This window comes from Mauremys reevesii, linkage group 3 (assembly GCF_016161935.1).
Source record: "Mauremys reevesii isolate NIE-2019 linkage group 3, ASM1616193v1, whole genome shotgun sequence".
Lineage (NCBI taxonomy): Eukaryota > Metazoa > Chordata > Testudines > Geoemydidae > Mauremys > Mauremys reevesii.
The window spans coordinates 80,564,289-80,590,620 of NC_052625.1; the positions used below are offsets into that span (position 1 = coordinate 80,564,289).

At 39.7% G+C, this 26,332-nt stretch overlaps 1 protein-coding gene across 12 annotated transcripts in view; it reads left to right on the forward strand.

The window, feature by feature from the left end:
• Positions 1 to 26,332, forward strand: part of SIPA1L2 (signal induced proliferation associated 1 like 2) — a 239,923-nt gene that overhangs the window by 60,564 nt on the left and 153,027 nt on the right. For all 12 annotated transcript variants that reach the window (XM_039528814.1, XM_039528813.1, XM_039528815.1 and 9 more), the window contains one exon: positions 983 to 1,057. The gene's annotated coding sequence lies outside the window, so the exon portion shown is untranslated. The remainder of the gene's footprint in view (positions 1 to 982; positions 1,058 to 26,332) is intronic.

Consider the following 26,332-nt stretch of genomic DNA (forward strand, 5'->3'; position numbering starts at 1 on the left):
TATTCTATAACAGTGGTGTTTCTTTTAATCCTGCACTGATCATTTAGTTTAGGCAGCCACATCTGTTCCTGCTGTGTTTTACTATATAGGTGTAAAACTGCATATAAAAGTCTATTTTAATATCTAGGGAGCGCATTCAATATCTGTATTGCAATTCTGTTAATACAGATATAGATTAGAAAGGGTCCAGCCACTTTTTATGGAATGTTAGTTTGTATTCCACATCTGTGTGTTGATTGGCTAAACAGACCTATGTAAAACATTCTTGTTCTAGCTTCTTTCATATAGAAATATTCTTTCATTCTATACATTCCAGTATGTCTAGGCACTGGAATGTATAGAATGTGGATTTTTTTCATTAATATCTCAACAAATTGCTTTTGTCTCCAGGAATCAAAGTTAAATTCCTCAACATTTTGTAGGCAGGAATAATTACCACGTTTTAGCATATTAATTACACCCAAGAGGGTGTAGCAATAAATCATATAGGATAGGAAACAGTTGTACTGATTTCTTATCATTCAGTGCTATATTTCCATATTTGTGTATGTAGATTATTTTTCTATGTTAAATAGACAGCAGTTCTCAAACTGTGGGTCAGGATCCCAAAATGGGTCGTGACTGGTTTTAATGGGGTCGCCAAGGCTAGTGTTAGACTTGCTGGGGTCCAGGGCTGAAGCTGAAGCCTGAGCACCACTGCCCCGGGTTCAGGTTACAGACCCCCACTGCCTGGGGCTGAAACCCTTGGGCTTCGGCTTTGGCCCGCCCCCGCCTGGGTGGAAGGGCTTGGGTGAGCTCAGACTTCAGTCCCCGCTCCTGGGTCATATAACAATTTTTGTTCTCAGAAGAGGGTCGCGGTGCAATAAAGTTTGAGAACCACTGGTTTAAGATATAGAATATTGATTTTATGTATGCCTGCTATTGATATACATGTTTAGAGTGCCTTCATATTAAAAATAAGGGTTTCTCATTTGACTTCCAGGCTCCTCTTCATTGTTCCCTGTATCAGTAAACAGGGAAGTGAGAAGGCATACTTTTGGAACCCTTATAACCAAAGGTAAGCATACCTGTTAATGTGTTGAGGGTAGTGATTTCACAACCAGGCTATCTAAATGAATGATGCAATATGCTCCAATCTAATTTTAAATTTGTTTGGAAAACCCTTAGTCACCTTTTTAAAAAATATATTAATCACCTTTTAAAAAGCTAAAGTCTCCACAAAAGAAATGCATTCACACATGCATCTACATGTGTGCATGCAAATACAAATTTGTGCATGCAAGTAAACAACTTGAATGTGCAAATGAATTTTGTTGCACTTCGAACTTGAGGCTGTAGTTTTAGAAAGTTTGGCCATTGCTCTAATTTTTGACTTACTAGGTTCTAAACAGAAGTTTGTTTGGGGTTATAAAATTTGTTGGTAAATTATTTAATTCTCTTCCCTGTTCAGTAAAGGAGACAGCTGTAAAATTAAATTAATGATTAAAAGGTGGTTTGGGGTTTTTTTTGGTTACTCAAGAAGTTAAAACCATTCATGGGCTAGTCTTTAAACTGTTATCATTTGATTAGGTAAGGTTTAATAAGCACTTCTATCATACTCTAAAAGTGACTGCTTAAAAAAAAAATTGAAATATCCTGACATTCTCACTCAATGACTTTCTTATCAGATTGTACTCGGTTTTGCAAATAAAAATGGTTTTGTAACAGCCAGCACTGAAGACTCAGTTGGATTTTGAAAGTTAAGCTGGGTTCTTTCCTTTTCATATATCATTGCTAGAAATGGTCTCAGTGACACCTGTGCAGTGTCATTGTTTTCCACGGATTCACACTAATGTACCTGGAGCTTAGTAAACAATCCTGTTTATGCCTCAGAGAATAGAATTGAGCTCTTGCTTTCTTACTATTACCAGATTTGGATTCTGAGTACTAATGGGGTAATAAGCAGTGGAATCATACTTTACTCATTACCATTAGTTGATAAGACTTTCAAAATACACAAGGAACTGATTTGTGGAGTAAAAGTGCTGTTTGCAGAATAGTCAGTAATGTGCTGTCAATGCATTCATAAGGGGCTCCTACAAAAAACATTTCCTTGTGATTAAACCCTGTGTTCAGTGGGGAGGCGGGGTGTGTGTGTGTGTGTAGGTGGGGCGCTTGCAGGAAGGAAGGAGGAAGGACTGTGAAATCTATTAATTTATCTTCCTCTCTAAATAAAAACTCTCAAAACCATAGCCAAAGAGGGAGGACATGGCACCGGGCCAACTTATATTAAGCAGCAGCACTTGTTATAAAAGTTTCTGAAAAATATATTCAATGTATTGATAGTTATATAATAGAGTGTTCATTTTGGGGATTGTTGGTATTTTCCACAGGGATTTTGTTACTTTACTCCAATATTCTGGTCAACTCAAAGCCAAAAAATCCAGAAGTATTTTTGAGCCACAGGGATAAATCCTTTCAAGCAGAGATGACTTAACAGTCGGCAGGGAAGGTGTGAACTCCAAAAGAGACAGGGAAATCATCTTAACTTTCCATTGTACTTGGTGGAAGAGATTTTAAGAGAGGGTCCTTGGGAGCTCCCTTCAGTGCATCACTGATGGTAACGTTTTAGAGTAGAACCATACTTTAAAGGATCAGAAATACCTGTCCTCAAAATTCATTTCACAAGGCCAGATCCTGCAAGTTTCAAGCCCCCTTTGCTCATTGAAATCAATGGCTTTTAATTTCCACCTAACAAAATGGAGAGCCGCTATTTTCATTTCAATGCCAAAAACAATTTTGTATGGCCCAGTACTTCCTTTGTTAGGAGCCAACTGTTGGAATAGTGCTGATGCTAATGATAGACCATGAACAAGGACATACTTCTCTAACTGGAAAAGAAGAAAAGTGGTAAGGAAGATGCTTCATTTTCAAAGAAGGTATTACAAATAGGATATTACAAAAGGAGATGAAATAGTGTGTGTGTGTGTGTGTGTGTGTGTGTGTGTGTGTGAGAGAGAGATACAGCCATATCTGTCTAGCTCAGTGTCCTTGCATTCCTTCAATTTCTAGTTTGGCAAATTTTCTCCTCTTTATTTCAATCTTAACATTCTTCCTCTTGTCTTTCATATAATGTTAGGGTTGCCAACTTTCTGATTGCGGAAAACTGAGCACCCTTGCGCCACCCCTTCTCTGGGGCCCCACACCTGCTCACTGCATGCCCCCTCCCTCTATCACTTGCTCTCACCCCCTTTAATTACTTACTCATTTTCACCAGGCTGGGGCAGGGGATTGGGGTGTGGTAGGGGGTGAGGGCTCTGGCTAGGGGAGCAGGATCTGGGGTGGGGCTGGGGATGACAGGTTTGGGGCACAGGTGGGGGCTCAGGGCTGGGGCAGGGGGTTGGGATGTGGGATGGGGGACAGGCTCTGGGCTGGGGGTGTGGGCTCCAGGGTGGGGCCAGAAATGAGGAGTTTAGGGTGCAGGAGGGGGCTCTCGGCTGGGGCAGGGGGTTGGGGTGCAGGAGGGGGTATGGGTTGTAGGAGGGAGTTTTGGTGTGGGAGGGGGTTCTGAGCTGGGGCAGGGGTTTTGGGAGTGGGAGAGGATTCGGGATGTGGGCTCTGGGCAGCACTTACCTTGGGCAGCTCCTGGAAGTGTCCCTCTGGCTCCTAGGTGGAGGGTCGACCAGGGGGCTCCGGGCGCTGCCTCCATCCACAGGTGCCACCCCCACAGTTCCCATTGACCGTGGTTTATGACGGGTTGGCAACCTCTGGCACGCGGCTCGCCAGGGTAAGCACCCCGGCAGGCTGGGCCAGTTTGTTTACCTGCCAGATCAGCAGGTTTGACAGACCACGGCTCCCACTGGCCACGGTTCGCTGTCCCAGGCCAATGAGGGTGGCGAGAAGTGGCGTGGGATGTGCTGGCTGCAGCTTCCCACCACCCCCATTGGCCTGGGATGGCGAACTGCGGCCAGTGAAAGCCGCGGTCCGTCGAACCTGCCAACGCAGTTGGTAAACAAACTGGCCTGGCCCACCAGGGTGCTTACCCTGGCAAGCCGCGTGCCAGAGGTTGCTAACCATTGGTTTATGACCAATGAGAGCTGCAGATCCAGTGCTTGGGGTAGGAGCAATGTGCAGACACATCCTTGCCCCGGCCACCCCTGCACCTAAGAGCCGAAAACTGGATGCCTGGCAACCCTATATGATGTACTTTTAAACTTGAGTGCTTACGATTTGATATAACAAACAGTTGCTTCTAACTACTGTTTTCTTAATGCTGAACAACTCTTAATGAAGTTTTGATGGGTGTGGTTAAATCACCAAATGGAGTCATTTGATTGTGTAACTACAGGTACAGGTAAAACGTAATGCTTGTTGAAATTTGTAATTTGGCAGTTTGCCTTTATTAAAGATTGTAAATATGAGTGCAGTAGTTTTATGAGGCATGATTGCCAAATCTCATTAAAGTGAAGAATGATTGCATTCCTAGTGTGCTGGCTAAGTAAAAAATCAAATTATAATTATGGTGACTTTGCAGATCTTCAGCTGGGATAAGTGACTGTTTCTTGGAAAAGACCTGACATGACCAAAAATTGAAAGCAGCACCAGGATGCTGAAAAATTGAGCTCTTTGTAAGAGCTAATTAGACTGCCTCTACAAAATCTTAGGAAACTGCACTTGCCAAAGAATTGAGACAGGCTGATATTTGCTGTGAAAGGAATGAAAGGTGATGCAGTCACTTTGTTTTTGTGGCCTCTTACTGTGTAAACTTCTTGTTCTGGTCCAAATCTAGTGCAATGGGTTGTTTTATAATTCTAGCACATAGCCCTAGTTAAGTAGTACTTCATGCTGGCTGAACACAGCATCTGATTACCATCTGGTCAGCAAATGCTCCCTGCAGCACAATAGAGAAATGACTGCTTCATTAAAGCGTGTACTCTCACGTCTCCTTCTTCCCTGAATAAGCACTTCTTCGGAAAATATTTCCTTATGGGAATGTATAGAAAAACTTTTCACTTTAACAGGATTTTAGACATTTTTTGGCTAAATTCTTCCCCATTATAATTCCTTTGACTTCCCTGGGGCTTGCAGTACAGTGCGCTGGGGATAAATTTTGTCACTTAACATTCTCTTTAAAAGAAAACAACAACAAAAAACTATGATGCATAGAGAGATTAACTGAAATGATAACGTGTAACAATCCTAGCAAAGTTACAGGTGGTAATGATATTACTGTTTATCTTCAGGACTGGATGTGTTGGAAATTTGGAGTTTTGACCTGAGATTATCAACCAATGGAACTTATATGTTTTGTGTATTTGTATAAAACTTACCTATCTCACAGAGCTGGAAGGGACCCCAAAAGGTCATCGAGTCCAGCCCCCTGCCTTCACTAGCAGGACCAAGTACTGATTTTTGCCCCAGATCCCTAAGTGGCCCCCTCAAGGATTGAACTCTCAATCTTTGTTTTAGCAGGCCAATGCTCAAACCACTGAGCTATCCCTTCCTCCCTAATAACTTACTTGAGCATACAATGCTGATATATACTACGTTACTTAAACTTCCTACATTTTGTCTATTACTTTCTTGATGGTTTAGTAGAACACTTGCTGTAGATTGTTTGTTTTAAAAAAACAAAATGTGTAATACACACATTCTCTGGCTTGTATGTGTATATATATCTGTGTATAATAAATCTGAGATTCTACATTATCAAGTACTGTACGTGTTATCTGTATGAGTTTGAAGCAGTGCAGTACTCACAAATGATTTTTATGCAGGTTATTCCAAAAGTGACAATGAAATCTCTTGTATTTTAACAGACCATCATGTGGGATTCCTGCATCATGTGGTGGAAGAGATAATGGGGACAGAAGTATAGTTCTGGGAGAACAGATGGAGAACAGGAGAGCTTTCCCTCTGCTTTTAGTAGAGGAGGCAAAGTTGTGCCTTCCCCTGATTCTTAATTCAATTTAGATTATCAAAAAGAGACATGGGAGAATTCCCAGCTTTTGTGTTTTGAGAATGGATGACTGAATAGCCCAAGATCAGTCTAAGGCCAAAAATCTATCAAGTTTGTAAGAAAATCCAAGACAAATGGTATAAAAATATGTTGATTTAAGACTAAACATTGGTTCAGATAGGTGGACCACAACCTTACAGTTTATTTTAGGAGTGAGCGAGAAAAGAAAATGCTCACATTTTTAGAATATCTGTGTTTGTATCAATCTCTGAGGGTCTCCCCATCTTCTTAGCATTGAAGTGTCTCAAAAGTTAAGTATCCAATTTTTGCATTTCTTTCCTCTTTCATTCCAGCCAGTTGTTGAAATAAACTTCTAAGCCCTTTCCACTCTCCCTCCCCTCTTCTAAATGAATTCTCATATTTTGTATTAAAGGGGCAGTGTAGGCTTGAAATCTAGTTGTCATTTTAGGTATTATACCTGCTTCTGAGTCATTCTGACAATTTCTGTAGTATTAACAATCACACTTTCCTGTTTTCATAAGTGTTTTCTTTCCCCTGTTTCTTTGTGAACACTGCCCCTCCCCTTCTCCCGCAAGCACACACAGCAGAAATTGTACATTTTCAGCACTTGCAGTTTGTAATGAATAAAGAATGATTTTTTTTTTTTAAAATCCATCTCTTTTTTTCTCATTCATATTTTGGCCAGTTTTGAAAGAGTATTGTGGTCAAGGTAAAGCAATTCGGATTATTCAAAAATTTCATTTCACTAAGTAGAATGGTTTAAACTTTGGACTCATACATATGTGTATTGAAATCACCATTGCAGAATTATTATTTTTATTATTATTATTATTGTGACATAAAGCCCTGATTCTGTTAATTCTGTTACTAAGTAAGAGGTCTCAGAAGAATTTCCCAACAAGTTAAGAGATGACCTCAGAGAAACTGACGTATGAATAGGTATTAAAGGGCCCAAAGTACTGAAGTATGAAAGTTGTACAATATTCGTTTTCCTAAATGAATAACAAGAGTGCTACATTTATATCAAGAGCAGCCTAGTTTCCTTTCGATAGGGGCAGGGACTGTTTGTTCTGTTTGTACAGTTGCGTCCTGGTTCATGACTGGGACTCCCTTCACGCTACCATGATACAAATAATTAGTAGCAGAAGAAAAGACACACACAGTAGAGTGGAAGTTGTAATCAGGATGAGAAACTGAGGAAGCACAGGTGGACGAAACATGAAGTAAGGAACTGGTTAAGAGATCGCAATTGGAAACAATGGAAATAATGGCTATGGAGGACCAAAGAAGTCCTTTGCTCTTCTTACTACTCTTCCTGGTAGCCAAACATCTATAGAGCCCTTCAGCTGAGTCCTTGATGATATGTATTTTGCCTATGGGGAGGAGGTGGCAAATGAACGGAAGGTGCAGATTGAGAACACATTGGAGATGAACAGTATACAGACCAGTGATCAGGAAAAAGGAGTGGAGGGAAGTCCCCAGAAAGAAAGAAAAAAGGAAAAACGAGATGTTCAGAACAGTGATTCTAATATATCTGTGATCCAGATACAAGTAAAAGGGTGGTATGCTGTTTTTTTTAAGTGTTGAAGGATAACTATTGCAATGAGTTACATTAATTGAAGGGAATTTTCTGTTTGATGGTAATTCATGTGAGAACAAATATCAGTGAAATATCTGAGATAATTAATTACTTCAGGCACCTGAGGATAGAACTGAAGACTGGCACAATAATGTATTCTTGGAGGTTTCTTCTACTTGGTGCCGGAATGATATGTGGTGAGTTGGGGGGACAAATTATAAAAGAAAATTATGCCATTGAGAGGGACAGACTTTTCTTTGTCTCCAATTTCCCCGTAAATATATATGGTAGAAAATAGAACACATAATATCGGGTAAAAAGGAGATGTAAATGAGTGGAGATGAACTGAAAATGATGCAGGAAAAGACACTTCACAAAAAAGAAAATTGAAACTAGAGTGTAGTCAGAGAGGAGATGGAACAAAAGGTAGGCACAAATTTCATATTTTTAAAAGATTCTATAGAAACTTGATTGACAATGTGTTTCAATAACATGGTTGTCTTATTTTTATTTAATATTTAATCCTTCAAACTACAGGGGACTTTGAGGAGTAGTGGCCCCGGGTATCTTTCATCCTGACTAGTAAGCTTAGTCTTCAGGTAGGTAGGTAACTTTTGCAGGCTGTGGCTCCTTAGTTTAACTGAGAAGTTTCGTTAGGTTGGGTAACATCTTGTCATGGTGAGAATGGATGGAGTAACTGTACCACTGCTAGAGTGTAATATGTCTCATTAAACTTTCTGCTTTCTAGAGTTTTTATATTGCCTACAGAAATGTCTAAGCATTTGTCTTCAATACTTTTAGTCCTAAAATATTGATAATACGATACGGATGACCTTTTGTTTTATTTGGTCTTTTCTTGGGTAGTCTGTCACATCCAGTCCCTATCTAAAAAATGCAGACAGTTTAAAATAATCTCTTGGAAGCTGACCTGGACTGGTTAACCCAGCAGGCTCTGTGCCCTGTCTCTTTGCAAAGGGAGAGGGAAAGGTGTCTGGTTTCAAAATAGCAGTCCCACAAGTACTTCATCTACTCTTGTTAAGAGCCCACCAAGTCAATGAGGTAAGCATTGTTTTACTGTGAACAGTGCTTAATAGTTTACCATCTCAGTTTCATCTACAGCTGATGGAATTTGGGGTTTTTTGTTTGTTTGTCATTTAGACTAGTAATCTGACCAGAGCCTGGTACAGTGATTTTTTTTTTTCCTCTTCTGAATGAATTGCATACTCTAAGGTCAATTTTTTTTAAGAAGCCAGGTCTCTTCATGCCCCTATATAATCTTAAACTGTTTTGATTATGTCCACAGTTGTTGTTTCAGAGCTTGTCAGTGAGAGGAAGAAAAGGTGATGTGGAGGCAGAGTAATCATTCTTTGAAATCTTCCAATTCCTTTTTTCTTTATTTAATCTCCTCTGCCCTCCTGAAAGCAAGCAAGATTAACTACATTGCATGCGGAGGGGGGAGAAAGCTGCATACCAACAGAGGTTGGGGATCCAGAGCTGCCTAAAGCACCCTTGCACTAAAATGTAAACTCAATTTGTAAATATTTTTGCCAGATATTCTTGCTAGGAGAGGTGGGCTGGAGCAGATATTATCACTTTCTGCCATGTCTTGCCAAGTATGTCAACTAACTAGCAAGCTTATTAGAGGCTAGGAGGATTTAGCTTTCTCTTTATAAAATCCTGCCTCTTGTCAATGGTCTCTTGAACGTCCTAGAAAAGGGATCTTCATTATCATTGTTAGTGATTGATGCCAATTAAGTTTGCGTGACATTTGAACTGTCAATCTACTTCTACTTTTGGCTTGCCTTTATTTATTAATTTCTTTCAGTTCTAAGAAATTTCACTTCATTTTCTGATTGCTAGCTCTATTGAGTTTTTCTGCGGCATATCATGCTTAGAAACTACATGTAAAGGAGTTAATTCTCAAATCACATGAATCCCACCCTGCAACAATAGTTTTCTGGAAGGGTAGGTTTTCTTTATAAATGCTTTTTGCTCATTTTAGACTTTAGCATTTTAAAGTGGGTGGATTCCTGCAGCCCATGCTATATGTTCCTTTTCAGTAGCCATTTATTTGGCATTTCTGTGGTCATAGTGGGCTGTAGGTTTGTTTCAAAACAATTGATATTCTATGAAGCAAATAAACTGATGTCATGGTCTATCTCTTTCACCTTACATATGCTAATTATTAGATTACATTTGGCAGTTGGTAGCTTTTGTTTGAGGAGGAGGAGGAAGAGTGTGGATTATATAACAGCTGTATGCATTTCAGCTAACTGTCTTGCGGGCAGCCAGGATTTATGGTACTCTAGATTTAGAAAGGTAGTCTCTATTACATTTTGTATTTAGTGATACAGGTTGACCTTGAGACAGTGTTCTTTAAACTAATTTGTACCATGTAGTTTAAGGGTGTGCCCTTTATTTCTTTGAGGAACATGTTAGTGTATGCAAACATTATAAATGTTAGGTGGTTAGGTGTTGGCACTGATGGTGGAATTAGAATGGAATCTTATTCTGTCAAATTCTTTTTTGTTCTGCATGGGATTATTACAATAGTGGTGAGTTGTTGGAGCTGAATCTTCATACCTAAGGTTAACAAAGTGATGCAGTAGAAATTAAAGCAAACTTTAATTTGTCAAGCTTTCATTTATATTTTATATACTGCTTGTTGTTGTTTTTTTTATGGTGGAAAATATCCCTTGAAATGACTCTGTGCTGTAAATTTGTTGAAAATATAAAAATCTGCTAAGATTTGCAAATTCAGATTATATTATAGATGCCAAATATTTTGTAAAATGTTAACATAATTTTGATCTGGAATCTCCTTGCTTTATTTTTGTTTGCATGTGCATATTAACAAGAAACAAAACATTTCATGCATAGTGTATTTTACTATGAATATTATGCACATCACAACTAGCTGTTCTACACTACTTTAATATGAATTCATTGCTGAAAATGTCCATTTTGTCAATATGCTATAGTAGTACTTGGGTCCATTTAAACAAAATACACCCATGATACGCAGAGGAACAATATTACACTTGCCAATGCAGCAGCTGCAAGTCTAGGGAAAACACAAGGTATATATGTTATAACTGGGATTGTGTTTCTGAAACAAAACGTAAGAATTTATATACACATATCAACACTGTTATAATACTGAGTGTATGAAGTGCTCTATGTACAAATAACTTTTTAAAAATAAAGCAACTCTTACCTTCCTTTTGGTCTAAAGAGATTGAGTCTTAAGTAGGCGCTGTAATATGAGAATGAACAAAGGTACCTATTTTTAGGAAGACTGCAGAAATATTTCTCATAAGTAAAATTCCAGCAAATGTGCTGGAGAGACAGAGACACTGTGATTTGCACAAGGTCACGTAGGATTTAGGTAGGGGTGTGTGTGTGGTGGTGGTGGGGATTGTGGCATTTTGGAATTTTGGAGAAAGGAGAGTTTGACCATTTCTTTCCTTAGATTTTCTTGCCGCTCCTTTCTATGGGGAGCTCCAACCAAACTGGGTGACCCTCTGTCAATGCATTCCTGACTGGTTAATATAAAATTATTTGGATCTACCCCTTTGGTGGTGAATGAAGTATTATTGTAACTTAATTGAACTAATGGCCTTTTTTATTCTTGTCAGGTAAGCTTCACCCCCTGGTTCTGGGCCACAAACTTAACGGCTTTCATTCTTTTCAAGACTTGTGCTGATGAAGGACTCAGCTCACTCCATTTTAATGGGCTTGTATGCATAATACAATGCTGTTGTCCCCTGGGACAGAAACATTAAGCTTTTTCTCCTTCCCTGTTTCCCATTAGGCTTTTAATCTCCAAAATGATGAATAGCAATACAGAACCCTACCATCCCTCACAGATAATTGTAACCTGTCATGTCTGTTGTAGAGAATGTACATCCACAGTAGTCAGAGAGGAGGGGAAAATAGTGATGGTGTGAAGGGTAGTGGTTGTTAGGAGGTCATAGATTAGTCTGGAATAAGTGTAGCGGTAGGTATACTTGTTCAGCTGTCTAATCCCATGCAAAGCTTCTTTATCTTCTTACAGATTATTTGATGGCTAATTTACTCCTCTGAGCTCATAAACTAGATAGAATATTCTAATTTGGTTATTTTGAGTGCCTTTATTACCACTGGCAGTGTCAGAGATTTCTCCAGAAGGTTGATACTGTCTCCTTGTACCCCTTAGTAACTATATGGGTTTGGATGAAGACTGTCCCCTTCTCTTTGGCCTTGACTCATACTATTATCTCCTGGGTATGCTGCTTCCCCCTACATAGTTTTATTTTCTCTCAAAGCACCCATTCCAGCAACCCCCCTAGATATGCTGTTCAACAAAGCTTAACTATACTTTTAAAAAAAAATAAGTTATTGGCCAGTTTACAGAAATAAAGCTTACAGTGAAGCATGTACATCCTAGATTAATATTAATGGAAAGCACTGATAAATGCCAGTCTGTGTTCAAGTTATAAAATATTGCAATATTACCAGGATTCACAGCATGGTAGAAGCTTTTCTAGTATCTGACAGTTCAAAGCTGTGTGATTGTCTTCCTGTAAGAAAAATGTCCCTGGGTGGAGAAGAGGAAGAGGGAGGGGGAGAATGGAGATGCATGTGTATGTATACATATGTTCTTTTGCGTGCATACCAATTCACACTTCAGTTGTTGAGCCTTTTATGTGGATATGGATGTCTTCCTTTTGTAACTTAACTGTGATATGAAACCTGTTCATTAATAGAATCAAATATTTGTTTCTGATACCTGTTAATGCTAAACAGGTCTCTTCCTGTTAACCACATATGTGATGACTTGTGCAGAGTATATACTCTGAAGTGGAGCTGGTTGGAACATTTTGGTTGAAATGAAATTTTGGTGAAATATGTTGAAATATTTTGCAGAGATGCATGTTTCCAAAAAACTTTCATCAATAAGGTTTGAGACTGAGAGACTTTCTCACATACTCTCTAACTGGGATGTGAGAGTCCCATATTCAAGTCCCCACTGTGCCTAATATGAAGTGATTTTTGGATGAAAACTCTAAGTTAGGTTCAGATCCCTGTTCAGCCTGTGTCTCCCACACCATCCCAGGCCAGTACTCTAACTATGGAGAGACAAACACATACACTCTCATTCTTTTTGTGAATGTTTTTTGTGAAAACATTTTGGTTCCAACATTGAACAAAAATAAATTTCAAAAGTTGCTGCCAAATTGCCATCCTCCAGTCACATGTACTCTGATGGTGTTCATTTCTTGCATTACCCACACTTCTGTACTATCTCCTTACTTGTCTATCCATTCCATCTTATATTTCAACCTGCGTTCTATTATTCTTTACAACACCACTTTTGTCCCTGAAACTGAGACACATAGTCCGAGGGTCATCCCGACCCTCCCTCCTCTTCTACACCATGTCCAAAATTTTGCACAACTAAAATTTGTGTTAAGCTCCTCACTATCACCTGTCTTAATTATTGTGACCTCCCTTGAACAAACTCCCTTGCACACACTCCTTAAAGACCTCTTAAAATATAGATAATTTTTTCCAGGCTTGACTCTCTTACCAAGCCACCTTCCAGTTTGAATCCCTCCCTTGGCTCTGTTCCCTACTTCATAACATTTTAAGTTTCTCTTCTTCACCTTTAAGGTCCTTCATAGCTTCCCGGTGGTTCCTGTTCTTGTCTGTTTTCATATTGCTCTTCCAGTGATGCCAGCCTTAACACTAATTTTTCTGCCAATACTACAAACCTTTCCATTCTGCCCTTTATCCATAGAATGTTACTACCTTCATCTTCAGTTCCTGCCTCAAGATCCACTTCTGCTGTAATATGTGCAAGAATCTAGGCTAGGTGGTGGAGCAGTTTTACTTAAAAAAAAAAAACCCACAAATAAAATCTTTCATTGATTTAGAACTATCAAATTGTGGAGTAACTAAACCATATAACCATGAGATCTTATTTTTATTGTCCTTTTTTCCTTCCTCCTTTTTTTTGTCAAAATTGTTAGGTCTTGTTATCAAATTAGATTGTAAACTCTTCAGGATATGGACTTAAGTCTACTTGTGTACGGGTACGTTATGTGATGGGAGCCTTTGGGTGATATCGCAACACAAATAATAATAGAAAGCACAGTCCTAGAATTAGCACTGCTTATTCAGCAGCTAAATTGCATGTCTGACAAGCAGAATGCTGTCTGTCAGTTTCGGTTTTTATTAATAGAAAATATAACTTAGCAATAACACTCAACTCCCTGTAGTAGATTTGTCCTGTGAGTCCACCTTTTGGCAGACTGTTTCAGGATAGGAAGACATTGACTGCCTTGTACTCCCTTTCTGTTCTGGATAATCTTTTCTGCACTGCTACTTTAATTCTGCTGTTTTCCACAAAGCTGATTTTCTCCAATTTTGATGATAATGTGTGCTGTTTCCCAGTTACTTCAGAGCTGTTTCTAGGGCTTGCATAGAGTTCAGTGGCAACAATGCCTTTCTTGTTGGGCTTAAGCACAGTGTGTTCCTAGTTTCCTGTTATCCAACTCTGTTCCATGCATATTGACTCATGTTGTTATACTGGCCCCAGTTTGAAGCACACAAGCAAGTGTTGATGAATTCTGAGTGTCAGAACTATTGAGCGCATACCCAATGGATCACGTAAAATTGTTTTTATGAAAATATTTAATAATCAATCTGGAAGATCATAAATATTGGCACTGATATCTGTTTAAAAGTCCTAGGTTTATTGAAATGATTAATCAGTTTGAACAAGTATCATTCGTTCAACTCCACGATTTCTGTTTGAAAGCTAAATTAAAAAGAACTGCATAATAGTGTCACTCAAGAGTTAAATAGTAGATAGCAGTTGTTTCTCTGCAGGCCACTTTTAACTTAATCTGGAATTTTTCTTGTCTCATTAGAAAGGCATTTCTAATAACCTCTTAGCACTGTTGTCAACCTTAAACCACCTATTTAATTGATACTTAACTAAACTCCTCCTCAAACAGATGGATGGGAAGTGGATGCACCTTGGTTTCACCTCCTAATAAGTCAGCAAGTGCAGCTGAGGTAATGTGGGTGGGCAACAGTAATTGCTGCTGATAGGGATTAGTAGGAAACTACTGTGCTCTTGGAGCAAAAGAGGAGCAGGAAGGAACTGTTTCTTTGAGGCATAATTCCTCTCCTTTGTAGTTCGTGAGGCAGAACACCAGTGTGCTGCCCCCTAAATGAAGTTAGTGGTAAAATTGTAATCTAGCACTTGGTTGCCTTCCCATTTGTGTGTGTTTTCCTGCAATGGGGAGTTTCTTAAAATCTCAAATGTGATTGTTAAATCAGCAAAAATTGATAAGGGCAGGTTTATTACCTGAAAGGCAGCATTTTGGGCATATCTTTCTGCAAAGGAGACCCCCAGTTTGAATCTGGCTTGCTACTCCTTGTTATATCCTTGCAGATATAGCCACATTTTCCTTTGATCACTGGAGGAATTGTCCTGAATGGAACAATAGTTTGCTCTCTTGCTCCAAGCCATTTTCAAATGCTTCAATAAGGAAAAGAGAATTCCAGTTAGAGCATTGTTTCTTTAGTAAACTCAATTTTCCAGTAAGATATGCCTATGTAATACAGAAGCCACATTTCATCTTGAAGATGAGTTCTTGAATTCCTAAACTACTTTGATCATGAATACTTAATTAAGTTATTCCCTTGATATGGATTTTATCACTTTGCCCCAGACGTACATTACATTTGCTCAGCTTACATTGGGGCTTTGATATGTAAGCTTTACACACAGTAATTTCTGAACTCAAAGATGATTCAACCAGTTTTGCCATCCTAATAATTGTTTCAGAAGTCCTGAAATCTTTAAAAGCTAAGACTAAATATTCCCATTTAATTTCTACTCCAAAGTAGGGGCGTAAAAGTTAAGTGCATTCCACTTTGGTAATTCTACATAAAAAGTAGTGAAATACTGCCACAGAGCCATTACGCTCTCCATATTTCCCATGTTAACAGATCTCCCTAGTTTATCCAGATGGTAACGTTTGAAGTGGAAATGCTATTTGAAGTTGCGAAATCCATATTAACGATTTTTGTCAGATACAGGATCTAAAATAGTGGGGGTATGCTTTTTCCCTTTTCCTACTGTGCTACTATCCCTTTGGAATAGTAGCAGGGCTAATAACTGCAATCACTTTTGCGAAGTAATGTGGCTGGCAGGGTGTTCTCCATAAGGGCCCAGCAACTCTGAAGCACCCTACTGGTTCTTGTTTAGAATAGCCAAGATTTGTCTACTTTCAGGACACGTTGCAGGGCCTGTTTGTTACACCAGGCTTTTGAAGAGCAGTAGAGGGATTGAAGTACGAGTCTGTATATGGGCCCTTTTTTATTTGGAAAGAAAAATAAATAAAATAAACATGTAACACAGCATACTTTTTTTTTTTAAAGATTCACACAACTTCCCTGACACCTTATTCTCCCCCTATCCATCTTCCCAGGAAAGAACCTCATGTGGCAGATGCTAGTCATGTTGCTTAATATGCTATTGGAAGGTGCTTGGATGCTACAGTATAAGAACCTGTACAAAATAGAAAGGATTCATGGGTGCTATTGTAAGGGAATATTGGGGAAGAAAGGAAAGAAAAGAGGGAGAGAAACTTAAAAAAGGAAATAAATATAGAGAAGAAGGGAGTGGAGGAAAAGCAGGGACTTAGAGAGAGGAGAGAACACTGAAAGAGAAGTAGCTGGGACTCAGTGAAGAATGAGGCAGAATCAGAAATAAGCATGTTGGATAAGAGTCGGAACAAAGAGGAATGATCTCAAAGTAAAACGGATTTCAAATGTCAAAATATTAAATGGAAAAGTTAGTCCAAGGAAAAACAGATACTGCAAAGACATGGGGGGGACGTATACCAAAATATACAATAAAAGAAAAGTGGAATAAATGAAAGGAAAAGGAAGTAACAAAAACAAAGAGAACAAAGTACGTTATAGTTGCCCAAGCTTGTGAGGCCTTGCATTGAAATTCTCTGTTTGGCTGTAATGTGATAACCATTGAATGCTGCATCCAAAATTTTAGGAAATATTCTAGGCATCAGTGGTCAAAACCTTATTGCTTTTTTGGCAAAAACCAAAATGGGGAGATGGGGGACATACAAAGCCCCAACATCTGATTAGCAGAGTCAGCAGTTTCAGCCATCTCTAGTTTTATTGCAGCCAAAAACATATTCCAATATAATACCCCTTATTTTAGCTCTTCCCATCCTCCAAGTACAGTTTAAGGGCTTATCCACACATGGAGTTCTGTTATTCAGGGATAGCTGTTCTTGAATAACTTCATGTGTAGAAGCAGTAAAGAGTCCTGTGGCACCTTATAGACTAACAGACGTATTGGAGCATGAGCTTCCATGGGTGAATACCCACTTCGTCGGATGCAACCTTGTGTAGAAAAGCCCTACAAAGGCTGACACTCTAAAAGAGAGAGACAGTAAAGAAAGGAGGATAAGGATGGCAGGGGCAGGGCAAAGGAGAGCGTACACAGGGCCCCTGGCATGAGGAAGAGGGTTGGAGGAGTTGCAGTGAGTCCCTGAAAAAGTGAGGCATGGAAGGGTAGTGTACAGGGAACTTGTGTGGGGAGACTGGAAGGCCGCAAAGACCTGGTGTTGTGGATAGTAAGCTCGATTATATAAAAACAGAAACTGGCCTTACTGAGTCAGATCAATGGTCCATCTAGTTCACTCTACTGTCATCAGTTGCCAATGCCAGATGAACAGAATAGGGCAATTCATCAAGTAATCCATCCCCATTGTCCAGTCCCAGCTTCTGGCAGTCAGGTTTAGGGATACCCAGAGCATAGGATTGCATCCCATGCAACAAAGTGTGTGATCCCTTAATTTGTTCATGGAAAATTTTATGGAGTTACAATAAATTGCTAGAATGCATACAATTTATGCTTATCATTTCTGTTATGAATGTGACTTTGCATTACTGCATCCTCACATCTAAATATTTGCAGGGCTGGTTACCGTTCTGATGGAACGATGTTACATGCAACCATAGCAGTCTGTGGGCGTTGGTGGCCTGCTTGTTTTCTCAATAAAGAAATGATATTTTGAAGAGGAAATAAGAGCAGATCAGCAAATGAAACACTTGGTAAATTGTGCAACCTTCTTTAAGCTGGCTGGCACGATTCTGGGTCTTGCTTTTCCTCATCCCCAAAGTAGTCAACTGTAATTTATTAATCTAAATCTCTATAGTGTCGTCTCCCTCCCGCCCCCCGCAGTTGCCAATGCAGTCAAGCTCTGAGTCTGCTGGAGGACATAGACAGCCTTTTAATTTTGTGAATAAAGCCTTAGACAATTACCATTTACCCTTTAAGGAGCCAACTTTTGTTCTCTAGGATATAACACATTTATTTATAGATAGGAAATCTGACAAAGAACGGCTACATTGCGTACCTTACAGCAGAACACTATAAGATGTGCAGTGTTAGCATAGCCTCAGTGTTGGTACTCTAATAATTTAGATCTAGTGTAAACAGATGCAATTCTGTTGGAGACAAGTTGCACCTGCTTATGCACCATTTGAATTTGGCTTATGGGAAACCACTTATCTAAAATCTCTAGTAAATTGCGTTTGCTTAATTTTGTCTTAATTTTTGATAAATAGTCTGTGGATTTGTTGATTGATTGGGCAGGTGATTATAGGGTGAAAGGAAGGAGGAAATATCCTCCAGTTGTACTGTCATAAAAATTTAAGGGAAAACAAATTTAAAAAACAATCAATAATTCAGTGAACTTGACTGTCCCTTTCTAAGTTGTGTTTTTGACAGAAATGTTCTGTATTACAAATATACCTCACTAAAGGAGAATATGCATTGGCACTAGGTGAAAACATTTCTATAAATGTACAGTCTGTTTAAATGATGCCTAGTTTGGTTTTGGCTGCCCAAAGATATGCTAGATCAAGTGCTATCATCAGATTCAGAGAGAGATTTCTTCCACAGTACCCTTAGTTAAATACACAGTGAATTATTATGCCAGTGCATGAATTGTTTGGCTCTGATAATCACACTCTTATGTTTGAACGCTTTAATTTACATAGGGATCAGAGCCTGATAAAATAAGTTAAAATTCTGTCTGAGTTGCCTTGGGTTGGAGGTTATATTATCAGTAATAAAGAGCATATTGTCCCAAGTTGAGAACAAGCCAGCACTTTCTTGATTAATATGAATCTTTGTTGTTGTTGCCTGATCCATACCAGCACTGGACAATGGCTTCTTTATTCATACTTAGCAGTATTATTTCATATCAGTATGGATGTTACTCAGACAGGTGTTAAAGGAAAATGTTCAGAGCTGTCAAAATGACACCTTCCTGGCTTTATTTTCATTTGAAGGCACATCTGTTCATTCAGGCCATTTTTTACTGTTCTTCCCCAGTCAGTTTCACTGGGCAGGCAATTTATTTAAATATTTCAATAAATCTTAGAGCAAGATTTTTTCAAATTGCTGTCTTCTGCCAATTCACAATAACAGAAGTAGGGTGGAGAGAGGATGCAATGTGTATGCAGTAGCCTGTGATTGCAAACGCACCTGGCACAGGGTTTTTGTGGGTGCGAAAGAGCAGATGGGTAGTGGGAGAAATCCCCACCTAATAAAATGGGATTTATCCTATTTGTAGCCCTTTTAAAGGCTGGTTTAATCCATCATCACTACCACAAAGGATCAAAGGAAGGTGGCTGAAGTTTTTTATTTAGTGACCCTTTTTGAATGAAATAATGACATTGAACATACCTTCCGTATCTCCACTCATCATAATGATCAAGGTTATGACTGAAAGTATATATAGAGAGTTAAGCCTTTTGTTCAATTTAGCATGGTTATGTGCTGTTCCAGCTGGGAATTTTTAAAAGATGTTATTTCCATGGTGTAATTCTGTCAACAGTTATTTTCCCTATTTAAAAGTGAAAATGTGTAGCATACATTCCCAGCACGACACTCCAAAGGAGTTTTTTGACATATTCTTTGCTGTAGCATATTGCAACTCTCCAGAACTGAAGAATCATGAAGAGGAAGATAACCATTTGTTTTTAACAAAAGTTATAAAGACCTTAGCGCAGGAGTAATATTTTATGCAGAACTTTATTACCTGTAATATGTTTTAATACAGCACCTTTTAGGTTTGGTTATGAACATTAATCAGGTGTGTCGATTTGAGATAAACTACCAAATGTCCACTATATGGAGGGTGATAACTTTTGGCTGCTACTTACCTAGGCAAGATTTGAACAGATAATAGAAAAATGAAAAGCTCTATATTTCATTAGAGATCCTCTGTTCCTTAGTTCGCCTTTTGTTTTTGTTTAAAATGATTTGAAGTTAAGTAACTGATCGCATATTGTCCCAAAGCGAACTTTACTGAATTATTTCGTAATAGCAGGAAACACAAGAAATTCCATGTATCTTGTGAAGTCATCTCTGTAGCATTACACTGTACACTTAATATATAAGAGCAAGACTGAGTTCTAATTTACTAGAAGCCTATATTCTAAATTAATGTATTTTAGTCACCTACAGTTTTCGATATATATTTTTCTAGATATATTTGTTTCTGTTGTTTTCAAACAGACTTCTCTTCCCCCACACCTTACAAAAAGAGCCCATTTTAAAAAAGCAGAACATTCAGAGATTTTTGAGCTTACTCAACATTATGAATTCCTTTTATAAATGAAATGATAGCTTTCTCTCAACTGAAGTAAAATTATATACAAACAATTACTTGCTTACATCTGAAACCGCAGGACTACTGTCCTTTTGTAGGCTATAGAAAATTAGTCAGTGATATTTCAATTTATTACCTCACAATTCCCACTAGTCAATAAGGAGCAGGGTTAAACTAAAGCACTTTTCAGAAAAAATCAAGAAGTATGAGGTTTCATCTTTCTCTTTCTCAAAGCTTATTTTAGCTTGAAACCATAGTTCTAAATGATACTTGGTAGTAATGTAGGAAGTGGTTGGTCAGAGGAGTCCTGTTGCCAAATGACAAACTTTGTTTTGTGCTCATTTTAGTATCTCTGAAAGTGTAAGCTACTGCTAAAGAAAAATATGCCTAGTGCACATCAAGATAGGACATTTGGTGGAGGAAATAGAAATACTCTGTTTGCTTCTATCTTTTCCATAACTTGATGAACAAGGTTTTGAACAATCCACCTGTTACCGTGTACTGTAATTGGAATGTTTACATCAGTCAGATATGTTATCTGCTTTTCCTCTTCAGTCTGAACTTGTATGTTACATAAGTGTTTTTACTACTATAAACTGGCTATAGTCCATACTAATTAGTTTGGAAACCAGTGCAATAACCACATCGGTTATTCTGCAGCATCACCAAAATACTGTGTTTAGCTGATTTTTGTACTGTGTTTTACTGAAGATACATAGTGGTGCAGCACTTATATGTATTTCAAAAGTAGCATTTATGCTATGAAATTCTGAGATTGTATTTTTAAATTAATTTGATACATGATCTGAAAACATTTATTTTTACAGACATCCAGATTCATAATTTCCATATTATATTAAACCATTTTAATGCTCTTACTTAGGAAAAATTGGATTTTAAGTCAACTGAAACTTTAGTGCAATCACACCATTATCTCAGTGTAAACTGCCGTATCCTCTAGAATACCTAAAGACATCAGGGCAAATTAGTGAAATAATTAAGGGGTTCACACTTGTGCCAAAATATTAAGCACAGATACAGATGTTACTGTAATGATCCCTTGCTCTCCCATGGAGAGGGAGGCCACTCAGTCTGGTCCCGTCTGGCTAGGACCAGAGTCCGCAGGATAATCAAGAGCCCACGGTAGGGCTGGGCGACCAACAGTCATGGTCAGGCTTTAGCCTGGGCTTGGGCGGCTCAAGCTGCCAGCCCTTAAACAGTCTATAACTGAGCTGGGGCCTGAGCTTGAGGAGGTTCAGGCAGCCAGCAACAAAACAGTCCCAGGGCTGGCTTTAGATGTTGCTGTATGGCTAGCTAGAAAACAAACAGTCTACAAGGGGGCTAGTAAGGGAGGCTCCTTCTCCAGTGCAGGAGCTTTTCAGGGAAGTATAGGGAGTTGACCACCCTGGGGGGGCGGGGAGTGGCAGGGGGACGCAGGATCCCCTGTGTCGGCGGGGATCCAGCCACAACGTGCCAACTGAGCCACAGCTGGTTGCACTGGGACCAGCCAGGCACAGGTTCCCCTCTGGGATGCTGCAGAACAAGCGAAGCGTCCTTCTCCTCTGCAGGTTCTCCCCCAACTGTGCCGCAGGGCCTGCCTTTTATACTTCTGGCCACGCCCAGGTACTTCCGGTGAGGAGGGTGGGGCAATCTAGGGTCCACCCTCCAAGGGGAGTGTAATGGTCCCTCGCCCTCCTGTGGGGAGGGAGGCCACTCAGTCTCACTACAGTTACCCATAGCATAACATATTTGATGGCTCTTCAAGGGATTATTTACATGGATTCTATTCTTCATGTGCATGTGCCCCACGCATGCAAGATCATATTCCTTTTGGCTAGCAGTGTCTGTTGGGGCTGTGCCTGGACCTGAGATGCACTTTCACGCTTCCTGCACTCAAAGGTTTAAAGGGTGGAGCAGGCCTTTCCATCCCTCAGTTCCTTCTTACAGCCTGTGGAAGCAACATGGAACCTCTACGCATTGTGATATTTCTTGTTAGGCTAGTTAGTGTTAGTGTAGTTGGCAAAAAAGCACAACTACTGTATATACTCGTTCATAAGCCAAATATTTTTTGGTAAAAAAGTGACGGGTTGGCTTATAAATGGATCTACACCAAAATTTGGTGAGTTTAAACTTTATGTAATCATTTAATTGAATATCTAATACACTCTCATTTTGTTTACCTGGAGCATCTGCAGGCATGGAGCCCCTCAGCTCTCTGTGGCTGCAGTTCACCGTTTCACCGTGGCCACAGGGAGCTAAGGAGCTCCACGCCTGCAGACGCTCCAAATAAACAAAACGTCCTGACCCGCCAGTGGCTTACCCTGACGGCCAGGAGCCAAAGTTTGCCAACCCCTGAAATATAGGGTCGGCTTATGAAAGGGTCATACAGTTTTTGCTATTTTTACCTAACCATCTTGGGGGGTCGGCTTATAAACGAATTGTCTAACAGATACAACACTAACAGTAAACCTAGATGATAGATATCCTTGGTACTTAGACTCAACCCGCTATCATGGAGTCGGAGTCCGCAGCATTTAAAGTTTGGCCCTCTTATGAGGCTGCTGTCCTGCTCATTTATGGGCACACTAGGTGCCTCTTTTGCCTCAGCAAAGCTCCCTGATGGACACCTTTCCCATCCTTTGGACACTGGTGTTATTGCAGGCCTTTCTCCTGACTGCCCATGAGGGTCCTGAGGAAATTGAGGCAAGACACAAAACTGATGATGATAACCTTAGTATAGGCCAAGCAGTTCTAATATTTGGATCTAATGAATGCTTCAGTACAGCCACAGCATAGTCTTTCAGAACAGCCAGATCCTAAACCTGGACGCAGCCTCCTTCTGTCTGACAGCCTGAATGCTGGCTGACCGTAATCCTACAAAAGAAGGTCTTCAGCTGAAGCTCATTACTTTCTGTTGCAAAGCAGAAAAGCCTCAACTACACAGACTTAGAAAACCTCTTCCACTTCACTTTATGTTTGGGCAGCTTTGCACTAGCTGTGTCCTCTGACAACACTCATTTTAGCACTCATTTACTAGAGATACAACAATCTGGACTTTCTGTCGGCTGCATAAAGGTCCATCTAGCAGCAATCACTTTCCTACCCAGGGCCACACTGTTTTCTCACCCCACAGTGGCTAGATTCCTTAAACACATTATTCATGTTTTCCCCCCACAGTTCAGGACTCAATATACTCTTGAGACCTCAATATACTGTTAACAGGATCGATAGGTTCCCTTTGAGCCCTCAGTAACTTGTTCCATTTACTACCCATTCATGAAAACTGTCTTTTTAGTAGCCACTACATTATCTGAAAAGGCACAGAAGATTCAGGAACTCAAGGCAGATCCCCATTATACAATGTTTCATAAGAGCAGGATCACTGTGTGAATGAGCTTATTACTCTCTGAGGCTTCTAATCTATTGGCTTCCAACAAGTGTTCCGTATTACTTTGATCATGTTTTGGAACTGTTTTTGTGGAATACAAGCCCTAAGGCAAGTGTTTGGTCTTCTCCATGCATGTAAAAGCTGTAATATCTGTGGTGACCACATCAGGGTTTAGGGCATTGTTTCTCAAAGTCTGGGCCACACTCCACTGCGGTGTTTAAAGGAGAAGCTGGATGGTAGAGCAAAGCTAGACAGACCTCTAAGTTGTCCTCCAGAGTCTTACTTTATTATTAAAGTGAAAGCTGAAACTCTAGCTGCTATAATTACAAAGAAAGAAAATATTCAAAATGGAGGGAATGTGATCAATGATACCATGTTTGCCTGAGTTTGCAGAGAGCCAGAAACAATAGTTCTGAGCTGTGAACTGCCCCATTCATTTCAATGACTGTGAACTCAGATGGCAATGATACTTTAAATGTCAATATTTATGTGAATATAAATGTCAATGATTTCCTGATCCAGGACATTTTAAGAATCAAGAGGAAGTATATTATGAAATCTATACTGATATTTCTTAAAATGTGTGTGTGCCAAAGGGGGAGAAGCTCAAAAGACAAGTCGGAGCATGCATAAGTCTTTAGTAACACATCTAGGGCCTACCAGGGGGTGAGATTGGTTACATTTTTCTGATGGGGAGCAGGGATTCAGCTTTTAAGTGTGGGAAACATTAGACTAGGGGATGCCTCTGGACCCTGCTGAGATAAGCATCTGCAGGACCATCCATTTTTGTTAGCAAAAGGCTGATAATAGAGGAAGGTGTTGGGATTTGGAAAAACCTTGCAGGTGGAGAGGTAGAAAGTTAGAGATGAGCTCAGAATGGAGTCTGCATTAGAATAGGAGGGGGGTGTTTGTGCATGTATTGGATAAAGAGAGAACCTGTAGTAGAAGTGGGGAGACGGGAGGATTGAGGACTGGTTTGGGATGAAACCTCCAATGGGGAAGGAGGAGGAAGATAAGAATTGGAACAGAAAGGAGCTGGAACTGGAGTATGTTGTTTGCTTTTCAGATCTCATCCTAAGCCAGTCATTCCAGTAATTATGAATTGTGGGCACATCTGAAAAAGTTTAAATGATCAAATATGCTTGCTTTGCAGAATTGTTTCTTAGCACTACCCGCACCCTGTCTCCAAGGTGAGACCTGCAGTTCTGCCAGTTTAACACTGCTCCCCCGCAAATAAATGATGTAAACCCTGATCTGCTATGGAAAAATATTTCACTATAGTCATAACATAGGCTTCAAAATTACTTTTATATCACAAGCAACAGTCATAAAATAAATGAGAATTGTGCAATAACTGTCATGCTTGTACTACTAAAGATGACTTTTGTCAATGAAGTCAGGCCAGTCAATGCTGTGAAATAAACTCTATAATTTATAGAATCATAGAATATCAGGGTTGGAAGGGACCTCAGGAGGTCATCTAGTCCAGCCCCCTGTTCAAAGCAGGACTAATCCCCAGACAGAATTTTTTTTTGCCCCAGATCCCTATAATGGCCCCCGAAGGACTGAACTCACAACCCTGGGTTTAGCGGGCCAATGCTCAAACCACTGAGCTATCCCTCCCGCCTGCATGAGGTCTATGATAACTGATGGGAGAGATGGAATTTTGAAAAATGACCTAGCTTTCTTTACAGCACAGGCTAAATAGGAATATATGTACTATAATATACAGTATATGTTTTTTACTCTCCCTACCCTCCGTGGAACCTTAGTTAAGAAACCCAGATTTAATGTTTGTGCTAGATGGAATTAGGTGCACATTTGTTCCATATTAAAGTATGTTGAAAGACTCTAAATTAATTCAGGAGGATTAAATATTCATTCTGCCATTTTAAATTAGTCATATTTTTATTGATTGGGAATGTGGATGACTAAGTTGGAAGGTATTGCCAGCGTGAAGGAGGACCAGAATATCATACTACAGGAAAAGCTTTGGCATGTTGGAGAAATGGGGGGTGCCGGTAAGTAGCAGAGATGCTATTCTTGACCTTCCCTTTAACCCTCAGGATCCCAGGGTTTGTCTTTTCCATGTTTGTCTGGTCAGACAATCTCCCTCCTTCTCTCCCCCCAAGACATGGGTGATGGTAGACATTTTTGTCACGTTTTGTGTAGGATTACATTCCTGTCTTCAGAAATGTTGATGAAAGGATAACTTAGGGCTAGTCTACACTTACCTGCCGGGTCGACGCGGTGAGTTCAACTTTTCGGAGTTCGAACTATCGCGTCTAATCTGGATGCGATAGTTCGAACTCCCCGCGCGCTCCGGTCGACTCTGGTACTCCACCACTGCAAAAGGCGGTGGCGGAGTTGACCTTGGAGCCGCGGACTTCGATCCCGCGGCGTCTGGACGGGTAAGTAGTTCGAACTAGGGTACTTCGAGTTCAGCTACGCTATTCACGTAGCTGAACTTGCGTACCCTAGTTCGACCCCCGCCCTTAGTGTAGACCTGCCCTTAGAAATGATAAAGGAACAATGATGAATTCCAGAGGTCACTCTTATTTACAATTTGAACTTAATCTTTTGTTAAACTGGATATAACTCTTAATATTCTCTGCTCTTAATTTGTTCTCTGTACCTGCTGTTGTGCATATTGTTTTCTCTCTGTTGCAATTTCAATACTACTTTGTACATTG